General features: G+C 41.5%; 1 pseudogene; it reads left to right on the top strand.

The window, feature by feature from the left end:
- Positions 1 to 4,596: 4,596 nt before the first annotated feature.
- The window catches only part of LOC105732984 (U2 small nuclear ribonucleoprotein auxiliary factor 35 kDa subunit-related protein 2-like), a 50,952-nt pseudogene continuing 34,977 nt past the window's right edge, over positions 4,597 to 20,571 (top strand).

The following is a 20,571-nucleotide window of genomic DNA, read 5'->3' as shown; positions in this document are numbered from 1 at the left end:
AATTCCAGCCTGTCCAGTGCCCTTACTAGGATGGGACATTCTCTCCAAGCTAAATGCCAATATTACCCTCTCCCCCACTGCCCAGTGTAACCTCCTTCTTTTGGCACATGTCCCAGAGCACACACCCACAGCGGATTTGGCCACACTACTCCCTAAAGCAAATCCCCAAGTCTGGAATATCAACAGCCCCACCGTGGCCGCCACCATCGGCCTGTTAAAATTTTCCTCAAGGAATCCGTTCCCAGGTTCTTATCTCGTCCCCAATTCCCCATCTCCAAAGCCCATTGCCTCGGACTCCACCCTATAATTGAACAGCTCAAAAGTCGAGGCCTTTTAATCCCCACCAATTCCCCATGCAATACCCCCATCCTTCCTGTCCGCAAACCTTCGGGACAATATAGGTTAGCTCAGAACTTACGTCTCATTAATGAGGCAGTCATACCTATACACCCAGCCGTTCCAAACCCCTATACGCTACTCTCCCATGTCCCTCCAGACACCACATACTTCTCAGTTTTAGATCTTAAGGATGCTTTTTTTTTACCATTCCTCTCGACCCAAGCTCATACTTTATCTTTGCCTTCACTTGGGATGATCCCCTCACAGGCGTTTCCCAGCAGCTCACGTGGCCAGTCCTCCCCCAGGGATTCCGGGACAGCCCCCACTTGTTTGGGCAAGCGCTAGCCTCGGACCTACTCAACTGTAACCTCACACCCTCTTCTGTCCTCCAATATGTAGATGATTTACTGGTCTGCTCCCCCAGTCACCCCAAATGTATATGGGCCACCACCATCCTCCTCAATTTCCTACATGACAAGGGGTATCAAGTGTCCCCTAACAAGGCCCAGGTAGCCTCATCTTCGGTCACCTACCTAGGCTTACAGCTCACGCCTGGGAAAAAATCCATCACGGTCGATCAGGTACAGGCTCTTAAGGCCCTCCAGGCCCCACAGTCAGCTCAGGAAATACTTTCCTTTTTGGGACTAGTTGGGTTCTTCCGCCACTGGGTCCCTAATTATGCCATCTTAGCCAAGCCCCTATATCAGGCCGCAACCGAAACCCCTACGGGACCGCTCTCTTCCCAGGGTACAGTTAATCAGGCCTTCCGGGCACTCCTTAAAGTTCTATGTGCATCCACCAGCCTGGCTTTGCCCAACCCCAACCTGCCCTTTCATCTGTATACAGATGAGAAATCTCATACCGCAATAGGGGTCCTAGCACAACCAGTAGGAGGCACTCTTCTACCTCTAGCCTACCTGTCCAAACAACTAGACCCCACTGAGAGGGGGTGGCAGCCTTGTCTCCGTGCCTTAGCCGCAGCGGCTACCCTCACCACTGAGGCCCTTAAAATTAATCTGCAGCTTCCACTTCGGGTGTTCTCCACCCATAAGCTTACTGAACTTCTTACACACTGATCTCTACCTCACCTGGGACCATCCAGAGTTCAATTAATACATCTGCTTTTTATTAAGAACCCCAACATCACACTTTCACACTGCCCCACCCTAAACCCTGCCACCCTTTTTCCTTGCCCAACGAGCCCTGTGTCAGAACACCATTGTCCAGAATTACTAGCCGAGACACAAACACCCCGCTTTGATCTACAGTCTCAACCTCTGCTGTTGGCCCTCACCTTGTCAATGGCAGTTCCATCCCACACCCCTCCGGTCCCCGAACAGCCGCCTATGCTGTGGTTACACAAACTGACATTATTGAGACCCACTCCCTGCCCTTAGGGACCACCTCACAACAGGCTGAACTGGTGGCACTTACTCGAGCTCTAATATGGTCTAGAGGCAAGGAAGTTAACATCTACACGGACTCCAAATATGCCTTTCTCATAGCCCACTCCCATTGTATGATCTGGAAGGAACGGGGTTTCCTCACTACTAAGGGCACCCCTGTTCTAAATGGGAAACTTATTGCTGACCTTATTCAGGCTGTCCAACTCCCTAGCAAAGTTGCCATCATCCACTGTAGGGGACATCAAACCATTAGCTCCACAGTGGCTATGGGTAACGCCTTGGTGGATAGAGTGGCAAAGGACACGGCAAAAAAATCACCCGCCCCCTGCCTGCCTCTATTTCCTGTCCAGGTCATACAAACCATGTTACTCAGACCTAGAAAAACAAACTCTCCAAAGCACCCCAGGAGTGACGTTCAAAGACGAATGAGCCTTTAAGCACAACCTTCTCATTCTCCCAAAACAGCAGCAAACCCAGATAATCCGGGATATTCATAACTCTCTTCACATTGGGCCTAAGGCCCTGCTCCACTTCCTTAGTCCACTTCTACATCCGGACGGCCTTTCTCAAACCATCCATGAGGTCCATGCAGAATGTCTCACCTGTGCCAAAGTTAACCCGCAGGGGTCCTGTCACCCCCACAAACATCTCCATCAATTACGGGGATTCCTCCCCGGCCAAGACTGGCAAATCGACTTCACCCATATGCCAAAACATAAACGGTATCGGTATCTGTTAACCATTGTTGATACCTTTTCAGGCTGGATTGAGGCTTACCCTACAGCGTCAGAGTCTACAGGAACGGTGGCCACTCATCTTATCCAAGACATCATTCCGCGCTTCGGATTGCCAGCCACCATACAATCTGACAATGGTCCAGCCTTTATTTCCAAAGTTACTAACAGTGTTTGCACTTCCCTAGGAATCCAGTGGAAACTACACGCGGCTTATCACCCACAGTCCTCGGGTAAGGTGGAGAGAGCCAATGGCCTCCTCAAAGAACATTTAACTAAACTAATGCTTGAGCTCCACCAATCCTGGGTTACTCTGCTTCCCATCGCCCTCACCAGACTAAGAGCCAGCCCTCGGGGCCCTTCACAGCTTAGCCCATTTGAGCTGCTGTACGGTCGCCCTTTTCTGCTCTCAACCCCACCACCTCCTGACGCTGCTCCTTTAGAAGGATACCTCCCCTATTTCACCCTTCTCCGAAGCCTTCTTCGTGAGCACGCCAATGTCTCTCTTCCTCATCCCACACAATCTTCTGAAAACCCCCCAGCAATTTCCCCTGGAGACTCGGTTCTCATTAAAAATCTCACCCCAAAACCTCTCACTCCAAGGTGGGAAGGCCCATACACGGTCATCCTCACCACCCCTTCTGCCATTAAAATAGCTGAGGTCTCATCCTGGATTCACCTTTCACGGGTTAAAAAGGCTCTCCATGGCACCCCTCCCAGCTGGAGGGCCACCCCTACTGGCCCTCTATCTCTTAAACTTACCAAAACCTAACTCTCTCGTCAAGTAATTAATTATGTTAATCTGTTCTCATTTACCATTCAAGTTGTCCAGGACCAGCTTAATTCCCTTGCAGAAGTCATCTTACAGAACCGCCGAGGTCTGGACCTGCTCACGGCCGAAAAAGGAGGCCTGTGCCTCGCCTTACCAACCGGTCGGACACCGTCAGGGACAAAATCACAACTCTCCAGGAGAACTTGGCCAAACGACGGAAGGCTCTTCAGGATAACCCTCTGTGGAGCGGACTTAATGAACTTTTCCCCTACCTCCTTCCTCTTCTTGGACCCATTCTCGGCCTCTGCCTAATTCTGTTTTTTCTTACCCTGTCTCTTCCAGTTTCTTCAAAAGCAGTTCCAAGAGCTCACTAGAGCTTACTAGAGTCACCATCCATCAAGTGATGCTCCAACCGATGCCTAACCTCCATCGGCCGAAATACCGTTATACCCCTCTCCAGACGGCCTAAACTCCTACCCTCTCCCTTTTGCCGCCCCAAAGTCAGCAGGAAGTAGCCAGAAAGACTGCCACTGCCCTTTTTCCTCTTTAAGGAGTTGGGAATGTCTGGTAGAGAACTTTTGGCCTCGTTCCCCAGTCATGCGGAAAAGGCCTAATTCCCAATAAAGGAGGCCCTTCCTCCCCCGCAGGGAGGGTCCCTTATCTCACTCTATCCTAGCCCGGCCCGAGGCCAGCAACCTTTCCGCCCAGCAACCCCCCGAGCCAATCACCATCCGCCCCCGTAGCCTCCCATCCCACAAGCTCCCACCCGGCAGGTTTTCTGCCCAGCAACCAACCCAGCCAATCGCTAGATCAGCTCTCCTACCGCTTTTCTGCCCAGCAACCAACCTGGCCAATCGCTACCTGCCAGATCAGCCTTCCTACCGCCCCAGGCCCTCAGTCCCTATAAAACCGACCGAACAAAACAAGCGCGTGCGATTCCTCCCTTCCCGCTTGAGTCGCCCGGAGATCCCAATAAAGTTGGTACCGAGTACCTCGTGTCCTGCCTCGAGCTTATTGGGCGCCTTCCTCCATGGGTCGGGGTCCCACAGCCGGGGTCGCACAATATGATGACATTTTTGTTAGAGAAGTAAGGTGATGGGATTAATCTCTGCTCTTTCTAATGTAGGCTATCCAGAGGCTGAATATATCTACTGTCTCTGGTTCAAGAAGTTTGTGGCAGAATTCTCATTTTATACACCTGAAATAGGCTAGTACTGATTGTTTCCTGACAAGGGACATCCACATCTCCCGTGGGTACCTTTTCAAGGATGAGATCTTGTGACCCATTCTGGTTTCCTTGCTCTCCTCATGTTTGGTAATGAAACGGCATCCAGGAGCCGGCAAGATGGCTGCGCCCGAGGTGACGTTTCCAGAGAAACCATGCCACAAAAAGTATAGGGCCGCCCTGAAGAAGGAGAAAGAAATGTCAGCAGGAACTTGCTGGACTGAGAGACTCTGGACTCTCACAGAAGGGGGAGGGGAAGGGGAAGGAGGGAGAAGAGGGGGATGGGAGGAGGAGGGGGAGGGGGGAGGGGGAAGGGGAGGAGCAGGGGGATGGTGGAGGGGAGGAGCAGGGGGATGGTGGAGGGGGAGGGGGGAGGGGGGAAGGGGAAGGGGAGGGTTTTATTGAAGAACAACTAGGAGAAGAGAAGCTATTGGAAAGAAAGAGGCAAAGATTACATGAAGAGTGGTTGCTGAGAGAGCAGAAGGCACAACAAGAATTCAGAATAAAGGAGAAGGAAGAGGCAGCTAGCAAACGGCAAGAAGAACAAGAGAGAACATTAAAGGAACAATGGGAAGAAGAACAAAGGAGAGAGAAAGAAGAGGAGGAGCAGAAACGACAGGAGAACAAAGAGAGCTGAAGATGCCGGATCAGGCTGAAAAAGTTGGAAAATGGCTCCACCGGGCAAAACCCAGAACCACCCGTGGATTTCAGAGTCATGGAGAAGGATTGAGCGACTTGTCCCTTCTACGGTAGGGCAGGAGCTTGCAGATTTGGAGATAGATGTTCATGTGAGCATAATTTCCCAACGTCCGGTCCTACCCTTCTTGTTAAGGCCATGTTCACAACGTTTGGGATGGAGCAGCGCGGGAGGGATGACTGTGACCCTGACGCCAGCCTGGAGGACAGCGAGGAAGAAACCTACCAGCAGTTCCTAGATGTCTATGGGGACGTGTTGCCCGAGTTCAAGAATGTGGGGAAAGTGATTCAGTTCAAGGTCAGCTGCAGTTTGGAACCTCACCTGAGGGGCAACGAGGTGAGGTTCAGTACCAGTCAGAACGAGCGTGCCAAGCTGCCCTTTCTCTGTTTAACGGACGATGGTGTTCCAGGCGACGGCTTCAGTGCGAATTCTGCCCCGTGACCCTGTGACCCCGTGACCCCGTGGAGAATGGCGATTTGTGGTTTATTTGAAATACGACAACATCCGAGAGGAAAACACGGCAACTTTCTTCGTGTGTTCAGAAGTCCCAATAATGAACTCTGGGAAGTGAATAGAGACGTCTGCAGGTCTCCAGATGGGACTGGCTCCTCCTCTGGCAAGAGCTCTGAGAGGAGGGAGAGGGTGGGCGACCAGGACGAATACGACAGCAGGCTGCGGGGAAGGAGAAACGCAAGTCCAGACCGCTCCGACAGAAGAAACGGGGAATCCAGGAGGAGCAGGAGTAGTCACCAGGGGAAGAAGTCTCACAGACGCATATCAGAGAGTCTGGAGAGGCACAGTTCACGGAGCAGAGGAAGAAATAGGTACCAAAGTTGGAGCCAAAGGTAATAGACACAGAACTGTTCAGAGTCCCAAATCCAAATAAACTTGTTTTGTTCTTAAAAAAAAAAAAAAAAAAAAGAAAGAAAGAAAGAAAAGAAAAATGGTATCCATATTCTCCTATGGCTGAGAGTTTCTGGTTTTCTAAGTGGCCTAGGATGCATTCAGCTATTGACGACCTCTTAACTTCATTACATCATCTTCAGATTTTTGTTTCAGTTCCAGTGAGAATATATAGCTGACTTTCTCCTGGATCTGATTTAATTGGTTATTACTGTTTTTGTTCTCTCTTGCATGTGCTTTTTCTTTTACTGATGTTTAATCTTCACTGCCATTGTATTTGTCATGAGTTTCTCTTCATCTTGTATAAAAACACTATCTAAAGTCTTAAAGTAAACACAACTATATTTAAGACTGCTACTACCAATGTGATTGTTTTCCTGTAGGTTAAATGACTGGGTTTTTGAAGCAATTAACTTGACCTGAATCCTCAGCTTCAAAAGCTGTAAGTGTGCTATTAATATGTCTATCATCTTGTTTCCAAGGTAGAAGGTACTTCATGTACGAAGTCTCATTCAGGGTCCGTTAACTCAGAGTTCAGTGGAGTCAGGCGTGCTGTGCTGAATGTTCCCCTGACAACCTCTGTAAGTAAGAGGCCCTGAAAAATAATAACAATGCAAATAAAGAGCATTTTCTCCAAGTTAATAATAACATCAAACATATTGTCCTGGCTTAGCTTTTTAATAGTGTCTCAAATTCCAATGTGAAAGTGTGACAAAAAATAGAATATAAATACCTAAGAGAAATAAAAGTCAAATGTTCACAAAGAATTCATTATATTCTAGGCACCATTCTAGGCCCAGCTCAGGCTGCCATAACAAAATACATAGGCTGGGGGCTTAAGCAAAAGAAGCGTATTCTTCCTAGTTCTGGAGGCTGGAAGTTCAGGGTCAGAGTGCTGGTAGGGCTGCTCCTGGTGAGGGCTCTGCTCCTGGCTTGCCAGTGCAGCCTTCTCATTGTGTTTCCTTATAGAGGAAGGAGAGAGATTTGGTCTTTCTGTCTCATCTCAAATCCCATTATTAACTCATCACATCTTCTCTTTATAAATCCCATTGTGGGGGTGCCCACCTTCATGAACTCACCTAATCCTTGTCCCTCCCATGGGCCCTACCTCTAAATACCATCACTTTGAGGGTTAGGGCTTCAAAGTATGAATTTTGGGAACAGACAATTTGGTCCAAAGCACCTTGGCTTCCCCTTAAGGAAGGAGATATTGGTAAAGGGTAGCTCTGAGTAGATGCCCCAGGGGCTCATAAAATGATGCAGAGTGTGCCAGGCAGAGAACACAGAATAAGCAAAGCCTACAGGTAAACCACATTAGGACATACCCACTAGCACAGCAGAGGCCCAGGACTGAGTCAGTAATCCTGAAGCCGGGCATTCAGAGTGGGGTGCCTGGAAAAAGTGTCAGAAGCTGAAGCTGAAGGGATAGTGGACTTTTGAGTTAATGCTAAAATGAGTTAAGACTTTGGAGGTCTGTTGGGAAGGTGTGATTGACTTTGAATGTGAAAATACATGAGATTTAGGAGAGGCCACAGAGACAACGATATGGCTTCGCTCTGTGTCCCCACCCAAATCATACCTTGAATTCTGATCTCCTGTTGAGAAAGGGACCTGCAATCCCCATGGGATGAGGGAGGGTGGTGATTGGATCATGGGGGCGGTTTCCCTCATGCTGTTCTAATGATAGTGAGTTCTCACAAGAGCTAATGGTTTTATGTGTTTGGAAGTTCCCCTTTCATTCTTTTCTCTCCTGCTGGCTTGTGAAAAAGGTGCTTGCCTCCCCCTTTATCTTCTGCCATGATTTTAAGTTTCTTGAGGCCTCCCTAGCCATGTGAAACTGTGAGTCAACTAAAACTCTTTCTTTTATAAATAACCCAGTTTAGGATATTTCTTTATAGCAACTTGGAATGAACTAATACAGCATGAAACAGAGAGGGTGCAATAGAGTTGGGATAGGCAAGAGAAACAGGCTCAATTTTGGACCTGCCAAGCTTCAGGACCCTGTGAAACCTGTGGGGGAGATGTCAACGGACAGATAGCCATTTGTGCCTCCAGCAGGTAAACTTATCAAGGCGACTCCAGCTGCTATAGTAGATAAAATAAGCATATATGTATACTTCAAGCAGAGCAGAACAAATCCAAAACCCTGTGTGTATAATATCTCAAAACTAAATATAAGGCTATTGCTGCTTAGTTACATAAATCCCAGATTCAGTGTTCCTGGCTGGCAGAAAATTTTCCTTTGAGCAGTGATTTAGGAGCCTAGCCTTCTTCTTTCTTGTGCCTTCATCATCTTGAGCAGGTGGCTTCCAGAATGCCCATGTATGGTAATTGGAAGGAATCAATGTAAGGAATCAATTGAGAGAGGTTGGATTGGGTCATTTCTGCAAGTCTCGATATCATGTAGACTCACTTGCCATTAGCTGAAATTTAGCAATAGGGCCACACCCAACTTCAAAAGAGGCTAAGGAAGAAGCACCTAGAAACTATATTCATCAGTCTCCATATCTCAGGGCCCTGTACTTAGTATCTGCGCAATAAATTTAGGTATTTATCATTAGATGAGGGATTAAGGCTTAGGTGAAATATGTGAGAATACAGGGTTATGTGGAAGTTGGAGAGAAAAATCCCAAAGAAAGAGAAGAGTATACATAAAATTCTAGGAACTATTAAAAATAGTTCACAGAATATTCTATTGCTAAATCTTTAGAAGTAGTGATGGAATATTCTTTCATCATCACTACCATATGCTATAGCATAAATAAATCTGATAAACATAATGTTGAGGAAAACAAATTTGATAAAAGGGTACACACTGTATGACACCATTCATATACCATTCACAATCAGGTCGAACTACCCTGAAATACTTGTAGCTAAGACAGTAGTTAACTTCATTTGGCACTGTGATTGGTGTGGGGGAGAATAGGGCTTAAGGGTGGCACTTCAACTTTTTTAAAAAATAATTTATTTATTTTACTTTAGGTGGATACTATATCTGGCATTTCTCCTCATGCTATCCCTCCCCACACTCTCCTCCCTCCCCGCCCCCCACTGTCTCTCCCCTCCCCTCCCCAACTGTCCCCTGTGTGTGATGCTCCTCTCCCTGAGTCCACGTGTTCTCGTTGTTCAACACTCACCTATGAGTGAGAACATACAGTGCTTGGCTTTCTCTTCTTGAGTCAGTTTGCTGAGAATGATGGTTTCCAGATTCATGCAAGTCCCTAAAAGGGACACGAACTCATCATTTTTTATGGCTGTGTAGTATTCCATGGTGTATATATACCACATTTTCTTTGTCCAGTCTATCATTGATGGGCATTTGGAACATTTTTTTTCTCTTGATCCGGGCACTGGTTTTATAGTTGTGTTCATTGTGTGAAAATTTATTGAGGTGAGCACTTCTGATTTGTGTAAATTTTGTATACTACATTCAAATAAAACATATACTTTAAATTTTATGCTTTAAAATTTTCACACACTCACTCTCATATAGAAATTAATTAATACCTGAATTAAGAACTCTCCCTAATTAAGAATTATTGACCTTTACTCCATTTTCTCAATTTATATATTTGAGTCCTTTTAGACATTGCTTACTGCTCTACCTTTAAAGAGGGAATTATTTTATTTCAAAGGCAAGTCTTTCTAGTAGATTATTTTTGAATAATTGAATCCAATTGCTTTGGATATTTTGATGTCAAGGCAATCATGAGCAGACTCCCATTCACAGTTACTGCAAAGAGAATAAAATACCTAGGAACACAACAAACAAAGGATGTGAAGGACCTCTTCAAGAACTACAAACCACTGCTCAAGGAAATAAGAGAGGACATAAACAGATGGAAAAACATTCCATACTCATGGTTAGAAAGAATCAATATTGTGAAAATGGCCATACTGCCCAAAATAATTTATAGATTCAATGCTATCCCCATCAAGCTACCATTGACCTTCTTCACAGAACTGAAAAAAACCACCTTAAACTTCATATGGAACCAAAAAAGAGCCCTCATAGCCAAGACAATCCTAAGCAAAAAGAACAAAGCTGGAGGCATCACACTACCTGACTTCAAACTATACTACAAGGCTACAGTAATCAAAATAGCGTGGTACTGGTACCAAAACAGAGATATAGACAACTGGAACAGAACAGAAGCCTCAGAAGTAATGCCACACACCTACAACCATTTGATCTTTGACAAACCTGACAAAAACAAGCAATGGGGAAAGGATTCTCTGTATAATAAATGATGTTGGGAAAACTGGCTAGCCATGTGCAGAAAGCTGAAACTGGACACCTTCCTTACACTTTATACAAAAATTAACTCCAGATGGATTAAAGATTTAAATATAAGACCTAATGCTATAAAAGTCCTAGAAGGAAACCTAGGCAATACCATTCAAGACAAAGGCATAGGCAAGGACTTCATGACTAAAACACCAAAGGCAAGCATTTTCTAATTTGGACCCATTGAAGTAACTTACTGCATTAATGGTCTTGAATATTATTTTCCAATGGTGCTTCTGTTGTCTGTGGTGGAAACAGCTCTCAGGCCACCAAAGACTCATGAATCTCTTCCATAGTACAACTATTTTTGCTGGCCACTTTTATCTAGATGCTGCCACATGACTGACTTCTAGCCAGTTGGCTGTGGACGGATATGATTTATACTGCTTACAGGCCTGGCACTCAAAGCCCACCAGACACACCCTCCACTCTGTCTCTCCCCTAACCAGCTGAGAGGTCACCAGGCTGTGGGTAACCTGGGGATCCAGTTGGTACACAGGTTGAGCTTCCCATGGTATGGGCTCCTGAGTGGGCCCACAAAAATAAGCATGCTCATTGTACTTTCCAGGAGCAAGAAATAGTTTTCTATTTTATTGAGTCATTGAGATTTTAAGTTCATCTGTTCCTCCCCTAAACATGGTTCTCCTTTTCCTTGTAATAGCTGTAAATTCCTCGCTTAGAATATTTAGTCTTGTTTCATTGTAGGACCTTCACAATGTACCCAGCCCAGGGCTTCAACACTCTATCATGCACCATCAAAGCAGTCTATGCCCGAATCAGTCATTATATTATTAGTTTACAATAAAGTTAGCCAACCCTCTTAGTTAAAATTCCTTCATTATCTTGCCTTATAAGGAGAACAAAGAAACCCACTTATATGGAGAGAGCCTGGCAGTGGTTCAGATTTTCGTCTTCTTTAATTTGCTGCTGCTTTGCATATTTCTTTTGACTGCAGCATTAGGTAAAGGGGAGAGATTGATGGGTGTCGATGCTCGAAAAGAGAGCTAGCTTCCAAGTTGTTGTATGATCCATAGTGGTCCTGGTAATTAAAAATCTGCCAGTACATACAGCCTCCATGTGGGATGCCTGGATTAAGTGGTGTCATCTGCCATGAGATAGTGTGTAGCTGTCAAAAATAAAGACAAACACAGCATGCTCAGGGCCATGGTGTTTGAGGATTCAGCAGGTCATTGCTATTCCTTTCAGGAGAACTCCAGGACTGGGTGATGGGGACTTCCATTGATGGGAAATTGCTTTATTTCCCTTCTCATTAAATTTGATCTCACATGACCAGTGAGCTCTGTGATTAAGCAAAGCCTCTTTGTTCTTTACTCCAATTTATTTTAGATCTGTTTTAACTATAGAAGGTTCTTACAGGACAATAAAATATTTCCAAATCTAATTTTGCGTTCTCTCATTCAGCATCTTTAACAAAATTAATTCTATCAGGTGCAGTTTTGTGCTTGTTTACTGAGAGAAGCATGCGTAGAGGGAACTGCACTGATAAGTGTGCATCTCAACTGAGCCTATATATTTATGTGCATATGTCCCTATAGAACATTTCCTGCACCCTGAGGGTGCCTGGGTGCTCCTCTCCACTCAGTATTCCTCCTGAATGCAGCTGCTTTTTGACTTCTATTGCTGTAGATAACTCCAAGCCAGTTTCTAAATACTCATTCAATACTCATCTAACTTTTGCCTCTCTCTCTCTCTGCTCCGGGCTTTAGAAAAATAGTTCTAAGAAGTGTTTTCTTATTATTCAGTTGTTAAAACATATTTTCTTCTTTTGGGTTTTCCTTTGGTTTTATACCTGGTACTACATCTGTTGCCATTTTTAAGGTAATATATTTAGAATTGAGAAACTTTTGAAAAGATGAGTCTGCAGGGGCAGCATAAAAGATTAGCAAAATAAGGCCAAAGGGTTTGTCAGTGATTCAAAGCCCACAGTGTTCCAGGGTTCCAGGGCCTCTGACAGGGAAGGTACTGAGTCTACCAACCCTGGGTCACCAATCTTAGTATCACCTGGAGCAGAAGTGAGCCACAGAGCAATAATGGCAATCTCTTATGATCCTCAGTCTGTCACTGAATCCTGAATTCTGTAATCATGGTTGAAAATGGTAATAATTTCTACAGCATCATAGATAAAGGCTCTATGTGGGTCCATACACCCACTGATAACTGCTATTGATTTATTTTTTATTATACTTTTAAGTTCTGGGGTACCTGTGCAGAACGTGCAGGTTTGTTACATAGGTATACACATGCCATGGTGGTTGGCTGCATCTATCCTCCTGTCATCTACATTAGGTATTTCTCCTGATGTTATCCCTCACCAATCCCCCCACCGCCCAACAGGCCCCAGTGTGTGATATTCCCCTCCCTGTGTCCACATTCTTATTGTTCAACTCCCACTTATGAATGAGAACATATGGTGTTCGGTTTTCTGTTCTTTTGTTAGTTTGCTGAGAATGATGATTTCCAGCTTCATCCATGTGCCTGCAAAAGACATAAACTCATCCTTTTTCATGGCTGCATCATATTCCATGGTGTATATGTGCCACATTTTCTTTACCAGTCTATCACTAATGGGCATTTGGGTTGGTTGCAATTGCTATTGGGAACAGTGCCCCAAAAAACATACATGTGCATGTGTCTTTATAGTAGAATGATTTATAATCCTTTGGGTATATAGCCAGTAATGGGATTGCTGAGTCAAATGGTATTTCTGATTCCAGATTTTTGAGGAATCACCACACTGTTTTCCACAATAGTTGAAGTAATTTACACTCCCACCGACAGTGGAAAAGCATTCCTATTTCTCCCCATCTTCTCTAGCATCTGGTTTTTCCTGACTTTTTAATGATTGCAACTCTAACTGGTGTGAGATCGTATATCATTGTGGTTTTGATTTGCATTTCTCTAATGACCAGTGATGATGAGTTCTTTTCATGTGTTTGCTGGTCGCATAAATGTATTCTTTTGAGAAGTGTCTGTTTATATCCTTTGCCCACTTTTTGATGGGGTTTTTTTTTTCTTGTACATTTTTTATGTTCTTTGTAGGTTCTGGATTTTTGCCCTTTGTTGGATAGATAGATTGCAAAGTTTCTTTCATTCTGTAAGTTGTCTGTTCACCCTGATGATAGTTTCTTTTGCTGTGCAGAACTCTTTAGTTTAATTAGATTCCATTTGTCAATTTTGGCTTTTGTTGCCATTGCTTTTGGTGGTTTAGTCATAAAGTCTTTACCCATGTCTATGTCCTGAATGGTATTGCTTAGGTTTTCTTCTAGGGTTTTTATGTTTTTATGTCTTATATTTAAGTCTTTAATCCATCTTGAATTAATTTTTGTATAAGTTGTAAGGAAGGGGTACAGTATCAGTTTTCTGCATATGGCTAGCCAGTTTTCACACCACCATTTATTAAATAGGGAATCATTTCCCCATCACTTGTTTTTGTTAGATTTGTCAAAGATCAGATGGTGGTAGATGTGCGGCATTACTTCTGAGGACTCTGATCTGTTCCATTCGTCTATATGTCTGTTTTGGTACCAGTACCATCAAGTTTTGGTTACTGTAATATACTTTGAAGTCAGGTAGCATGATGCCTCCAACTTTGTTCTTTTTGCTTAGAATTGTCTTGACTATATGGGCTCTTTTTTAGTTCTACGTGAAAATTAAAGTAGTTTTTTCTAATTCTGTGAAGAAAGTCAATGGTAGCTTGATGGAGATACATTGAATCTATAAATTACTTTGGGCAGTATGGTCATTTTCATGATATCGATTCTTCCTATCCATGAGCATGGAATGTTTTTCCATTTGTTTGTGTCCTCTTTTATTTCCTTGAGCAATGGTTTCTAGTTCTCTTTGAAGAGATCCTTCATATCTCTTGTAAGTTGTATTCCTAGGTATTTAATTCTCTCTGTAGCAATTATGAATGGGAATTCACGCATGATTTGGCTCTCTGATTGTCTGTTATTGATGTATAGTAATGCTTGTGATTTCTGCACATTGATTTTGTCTCCTGAGACTTTGCTGAAGTTGCTGATCAGTTTAAGGAGATTTGGGGCTGAGACAGTGGGGTTTTCTAAATATACAATCATGTCATCTGAAAACAGAGACAATTTGATTTATTCTTTCTTCCTAATTGAACGCCCTTTATTTCTTTCTCTTGCCTGATTGCCCTGACCATAATGTCCAATACTATGTTGAATAGGAGTGGTGAGAGAGAGCATCCTTGTCTTGTGCCAGTTTTGAAAGTGAATGCTTCTAACTTTTTCCCATTTAGTATGATATTGGCTGTGGGTTTAATAGCTCTTATTAGATATATTCCATCAATACTTAGTTTATTGAGAGCTTTTAGCATGAAGGGATGTTGGATTTTATCAAAGGTCTTTCCTGCATCTATTAAGATAATCATATGGTTTTTGTCATTGGTTCTATTTATGTTATGGATTATGTTTATTGACTCATGTATGTTGAACCAGACTTTCATCCCAGGGATGAAGCTGACTTGATCATGGTGGATAAGCTCTTTGATGTGCTGCTGGATTTGGTTTGCAGTATTTTATTCAGGATATTTCCATCCATGTTTATCAAGGACATTGGCCTGAAAGTGTCTTTTTTTGTTGTGTCTCTGCCAGGTTTTGGTATCAGGATGATGCTGACCTCATAGAACGTGTTAGGGAAAGTCCCTCTTCTTCTATTGTTTGGAGTAGTTTCAGAAGGAATGGTACCAGCTCCTCTTTTTACCTCTGGTAGAATTTGGCTGTGGATCTGTCTGGTCCTGGGCTTTTTTTGGTTGTTAAGCTATTAATTTCTGCCTCAATTTCAGAACTTGTTATTGGTCTATTCAGGGATTCAACTTCTTCCTGGTTTAGCCTTGGGAGGGTGTATGCATCCAAGAATTTATCCATTTCTTCTAGATTTTCTAGTTATTTTCATAGAGGTTTTTACAGTATTCTCTGATGGTAGTTTGTATTTTTGTGGGATCAGTGGTGATATCCCCTTTATCATTTTTTATTGTGTCTATTTGATTCTTCTTTCATTCTTCCATATTAGTCTGGTTAGTAGTCTATTTTGCTAATCTTTTCAGAAAACCAGCTACTGAATTCATTGATTTTTTTGAAAGATTTTTTTTGTCTCTATCTCCTTCAGTTCTTATCTGATCTTAGTTATTTCTTGTCTTCTGCTAGCTTTTGAGTTTGTTTGCTTTTGCTTCTCTAGTTCTTTTAATTGTCATCTTAGGGTGTCAATTTTAGATCTTTACTGCTTTCTCCTGTGGGGACATAGTGCTATAAATTTCCCTCTAAACATTGCTTTACCCGTGTCCCAGAGATTCTGGTAATTGTGTCTCATTGGTTTCAAAGAACTTCTTTATTTCTGCCTTCATTTACCCAGTTGTCATTCAGGAGCACACTGTTCAGTTTCCATGTAGTTGTGTAGTTTTGAGCGAGTTTCTTAATCCTGAGCTCTAATTTGATTGCACTGTGGTCTGAGAGACTATTATGATCTCCATTCTTTTGCATTTGCTGAGGAATGTTTTACTTTCAATTATGTGGACAGACTGCTTCCTCAAGTAGGTCCCTGACCCCCATGCCTCCTGACTGGGAGACACCTCCCAGCAGGGTCTAGACAGACACCTCATACAGGAGAGCTCAGGCTGGCATCTGGCAGCTGCCCCTCTGGAATGAAGCTTCCAGAGGAAGGAACAAGCAGCAATCTTTGCTGTTCTGCAGCCTCTGCTGGTGATACCCAAACAAACAGGGTCTGGGGTAGACCTGCAGCAAACTACAGCAGACCTGCAGCAGAGAGGCCTGACTGTTAGAAGGAAAACTGACAGAAAGGAATTACATCAACGAAAAGTACATCCACACAGAAACCCCATCTGAAGTCACCTACATCAAAGACCCAAGGTAGATAAATCCACAAAGATGAGGAAAAATCAGTACAAAAAGTTTGAAAATTCCAAAAACCAGAATGCCTCTTCTCCAATGCATCACAACTCCTCACCAGCAAGGAAACAAAGCTGGATGGAGAATGAGTTTGACAAATTAACAGAAACAGACTTCAGTAATGGGTAATAACAAACTCCTCCTAGCTAAAGGTACATGTTCTAACCCAATGCAGGAAGCTAAGAACTTTGAAAAAAGGTTAAAGGAATTGCTAACTAGAATAACCAGTTTAGAGAAGAACATAAATGACCTGATGGAGCTGAAATTACAGCATGAGAACTTCATGAAGCATACACAAGTATCAGCAGCCAAATCAATCAAGCAGAAGAAAGGATATCAGAGATTGCAGATCAACTTAGTGAAATAAAGCCTGAAGACAGGATTAGAGGAAAAAAGAATAAAAAGGAACAAATGAAGCTTTCAAGAAATATGGGACTATGTGAAAAGACCAAACCTACATTTGATTCATGTACCTGAAAGTGATGGGGAGAATAGAATCAAACTGGAAAACACTCTTCAGCATATTATCCAGGAGGACTTCCCCAATTTAGAAAGACAGGCCAACATTCAAATTCAGGAAATATAGAGAGCACCACAAAGATACTCCTTGAGAACAGCAGCCCCAAGACACATAATTATCAGATTCATCAAGGTTGAAATGAAGGAAAATATGTTAAGGGCAGCCAGAGAGAAAGGTCAGGTTACCCACAAAGGGAAGCCCATCAGACTAACAGCAGATCTCTCTGCCAAGACCCTACAATCCAGATGAGAGTGGGGGTCAATATTCAACATTCTCAAAAAAAGGATTTTCAACCCAGAATTTCATTTAAAATATATATATATATATATATATATATATACACACACACACACACACACACACACACACAATTGTACTTTAGATTCTGGGGTACATGTGCAGATCATGCAGAATTGTTGCATAGGTACATACATGGCAATGTGTCAACCCAGAATTTCATATCCTGCCAAACTAAGCTTCACAAGCAAAGGAGAAATAAAATTCTTTACAGACAAGCAAATGCTGAGATAGTTAGTCACCACAAGGCCTGCCTTAAAAATCCTCCTGAAGGAACCACTGAATATGGAAAGGAAAAACCGGTACCAGCCACTGCAAAAGCATTCCAAATTGTAAAGGCCATCGACACTATGAAAGACCTATCAACTAATGGGCAAAATAACCAGCTAGCATCATAATGGTAGGATCAAATTCATACATAACAATATTAACCTTAAATGTAAATGGGCTAAATGCCCCAATTAAATGGCATAGACTGGCAAATTGGATAAAGAGTCAAGACCCACTGGTGTGCTGTATTCAGGAGACATATCTCACGTGCAAAGATACACATAGGTTCAAAATAAAGGGATGAAATAGTATTTACCAAGCAAATGGAAAGGAAAGAAAAAAGCAGAGACTGCAGTCTTTGTCTCTGATAAAACAGACTTTAAACTAAAAGATCAAAAAAGACAAAGAAGCGCATGACAAAATGGTAAAGGGATCAATGCAACAAGAAGAGCTAACTATCCTAAATATATTTCCACCCAATATAGGAGCACCCAGATTCATAAAGCAAGTTCTTAGAGACCTACAAAGAGACTTAGACTCCCACACAATAATAGTGGGAGACTTTAACACCCCTCTGTCAATATTAGAACAATCAATGACACAGAAAATTAACAAGGATTTCAGGACTTCAACTCAGTTCTGGAGCAAATGGACCTAATAGACATCTACAGAACTCTTCACCCCAAATCAACAGAATTTACATTTTCAGCATCACATCGCACTTATTTTAACATTATTCTAATTTCTAAAGGATTTCTTTCCTTTAGAAATAGTCCATCTTTCATTTCTGATCTTAGTAATATTTTGACTTCTCTTTTTTCCTTTGTCAGTGTAATTAGAATTTTTAAATTTTACTGATCCAAAAGATCAAGCTTTGGGATTTATTGATTTTCCATGCTATTGCTTTGTTTTCTATTTTGTTGTTTAAACTCTTATTATTTCCTTACTTATATTTATTTTGGTCAAACTTGATCTTTCCTTCTTTTTCTAGCTTTTTAATGTAGAAGCTTAAGTCATTGATTATGAACCATTACATTTAATGCAATTTATGATATTTTTGGCACATGATTAACATTTTGTTGTTTATTTTCTATATGTGCCATGTATTCATATTTTCTTCTTTCCTGTCTTCTTTAAGATTAAATGATTATTTTTAATGTTATATTTTAATATTCTCCACTTTTAGATTATTTGTTAAATTTGTTTTATTTATTTATTCTAATAATTGCTCTAGGCATTTCAATTTACATATTTAGCTTATCATAGGTTACTTCTAAATTATCTTATAGAGCCCCAGGTAAAGCATAAGAATCATACAAAATTTACTTTTACTTTTTCCTTTCAACCTATATGCTAATGTGTTCATATATTTTATTTCTACATATGTCATAAACTTCAAAGTACACTCCTATTATTTTTGCTTCAAACAAGTAGTTCTAAAAGTGCAGTCTGGAGTCTCCTGTGGTTCACAAGATCTTTTCAGGGTATACATGAGGTTGAAACTATTTTCACAATTATAGGACACTGCTTACTTTTTCATTCTCATTATCTCAGAAGGGGAGTTTTTCAAAGGCTACATGATTTACAATATTGCAACAGACTGAATGCAAAAGCACACATTATGCTTTAGCTGTTCCTTATTAAGTCTGGCACTAAAGAGTTTGGAAAATATTTTTTAAAATGCCATTCTACTCACTAATTGTTTTTCTCTTTTGAAAAATGTAGTTACTTTCTTAAAAAGATATTATTTTTGTTAATATGAAATGGGGTTATTACTAGTTTTTAATTAAATTAATAAATAAATATTTTCATTAATAGATATTATTAATTAATACTTCAGTTTTAATTTTGAGTACAGAAACTCTTAGTAGATATAAACCACATCAACAAATTATCTGGATCCACAGTAATTTTCACAACCTCAAAGCTATGATGAGACAAAAGTGTTTGAGAACTGCTCCTTTAAACCGTTAATTATATTTTAAATAGAATTCTAAAATGCTTGTCTTATTTACATAGATATTTATCGTTTCCAAGTCTGCATATTCCTTTATGTACATACAAATTTTCATGTACTATAATTTTCCTCCAACCTGAAGAAATTTCTCTATAATATCTTGTAGAGAAAGTTGGTTGAAAAAGATTGCATTTAATTTTGTTTAAACTAAATATGTCTGTATTTTGCCCTCATAATATAAATTTAGCTAAATTTAACATTCTAGGTGGGCATTCCCTCACCCCCAACCTTGCCTGTCCAATACTTTGTGACATTCATTATATCATCCTCCCCTGCCCTCTTCCAGATACTAGGAATTATTATTTAGGAAGGTCAAAGTGAATTTCATGTTAAGAAAAGAAAGTAGTTGGAATGAAAGGCTGGATATTAACTTCACATTTAATATAACATGTGCATCTGCCCTTTTTACCAATTCAAAGTCTATAGGCAGAAGCTAGGGTATATGAAGTTGAGTTGTATTATTAAGTTTATAATCTTAACATAACCTCAAATCTATAAAACATTTCATCAACAGTCCAGAGAAATTTAGATGAATTAAAACTCTTACTTTAGTCAATGGTATTGTGTGTTTTTGAGAAAGAATCAGTTGAGTGACCTTTCTATTTTTTTCTTGGTATTTATTCTGCTAAAGTGACATCAAAAAACTTTATTAGAAAATGAAAATTCTTTATGGAATGGCACATTATTATGAAATAGTTTACTTGGCATTTAGACACAGGTGTTTTCTTAGAAACGTTAAAGGCGACTGAGTTTGCTTCTTTGATGCCAACAACTTTGACACTATTTTTGCAACAGATGCAAACCCCAGAGCCTCCAGAAGACAAAAATGCAAACCTACTTGCTGGAAAAAAAGAATGTAAAGAACCTACCTATTACCATGAAATACCAAACCAAAGTTATAAGAAAAATGCAGTAAAACCCAAACTTTTAAAAATATATGAATGTTTAACAGTGTGTGCTAGGTATAGAAGCTCAAGGCTGCCACTCTCAGAGAAAGCAATGCCTTGAAAGAAAGGTGGAAAACCAGCATGAAGCGAAAGCATACTCTAATAGATCTTAGATGCATTTCAGCTCTATGTCATAGGATTTCGAATTTATAACTCTTCTGTTGGTGTTAATATTTCTAGGAAGGCTGTGGCATAAAACAATGCA

Source organism: Aotus nancymaae, unplaced genomic scaffold (assembly GCF_030222135.1).
Source record: "Aotus nancymaae isolate 86718 unplaced genomic scaffold, 86718_ANA_hifiasm-v0.15.2.pri h1tg000014l, whole genome shotgun sequence".
In the NCBI taxonomy this organism is placed as follows: Eukaryota; Metazoa; Chordata; class Mammalia; order Primates; family Aotidae; genus Aotus; species Aotus nancymaae.
This window is presented reverse-complemented; position numbering and strand designations above follow the sequence as displayed.